A 1,436-nucleotide genomic window follows, 5' to 3' on the forward strand; every position below is an offset into this window, starting at 1 on the left:
TGAGTCTTTCCATGTGTCCACTCTGGTTTTAAAACAGAGCTTCTAAAAAATGCACGGAGGTTTAACACACTTAATAAATAGCAACGGGAGATAAAAACTAAACGTCTGATGTCTTTGATTAGAACAATTAGCCACACACTGTTAATTATTTCCATGATTACAAATGAACATTTCAGTCAGACTGACTCATCAGACTACTTCTCTCCTCTTTTCTTTCTCTCCTCTCTGCAGCAGAAACAGTCTGACATGAACTTTAACTGTTTTATCTGAATCTCATTTCATCTCATAACAGTTTGTTCATCATCAGACACAAGAGCGAAAAATACTCAAACGTAATGATAATTCATGCACTTATTTTTATTTATTTTATTTTATTATTTATTTATTTGACTTTAATAGAAATTATATTTAGACATAGAAATAATATTGTTTACATTTCACCTTGTTGAACATCACTTTTGGACGTCGCTATAATCGAATTCACCAGCAACTATCAGCGTTTCTTCTCATATCATATTTAGTACTTCATTCATGGTTCAGACGATGTTGCTTATAATTAACAACTCCGCCTCTTTCACACGAACACGCTCATACCTGGACAGGTAAACCCAGGGTTAACTGAGCCATTTGATAACCTGCTTCGTAGTACAGGTTACCAGGACGGTTCAGGCTACCAGGACGGTCAATGTCAGTCGAGCCAGATAACTAAAAGTTATCCTGGGTATGTTGAACTTGCTTCATAGTACAGGCCTCTGATGTAAGTGGTAGGACTTATTTATTGGGCTGAATTGACCTCTCAACCCATTTAACATAGTTGTTCTTAAAGGCAGCAAGACACTTGGGATAGATTACCATCTTATGACAGGGTTAACACAGACAAACACATTCACACATTGAAAAGTTTCCAGATGAAATGACCTACCATTAATCTGTAAGAAGAAACTGGTAAACAGTTGTCACGATAATGAGACTGGTGCACTGATCAAAACTGTATGTCTAGATAGATACTTTATTTATCCCCTAGGGGAAATTCATGTTCATTCATTCTATCTCTATAAGATGCTCACACTACATTCTGTATCTGTTGTTACTATATATCACCAACAGATGGCTCTCTTACTCTACCACATAATGTACAGTTTATACAAGAAATCCTCTGTGTCCCTTCCTCACCCTCTACCGTTCTCAGCATCCCTGTAATCCTCGATGGCCAGGCGGAGCTTCCGCCGATGCATTAAACTGCTGACACCTAAACCCAGCTCCAGGTCTTCATCCGTTAGCCCCAGTAAGACCTGAAACATGTCAAAGTAGTGTTTAAAGCAACTAAAACCACACAGCCAAAGTGTCTTACACACAAATGTCAAAATAATGGATTTAATACGACAACTTGGTTATTCTACACATTTGCACATGAGCCCACCTGCACCATGTCAGTG

The sequence above is a fragment of the Seriola dumerili genome, unplaced genomic scaffold, assembly GCF_002260705.1.
Source record: "Seriola dumerili isolate Sdu_G_001 unplaced genomic scaffold, Sdu_1.0 BDQW01000056.1, whole genome shotgun sequence".
Classification (NCBI taxonomy): domain Eukaryota; kingdom Metazoa; phylum Chordata; class Actinopteri; order Carangiformes; family Carangidae; genus Seriola; species Seriola dumerili.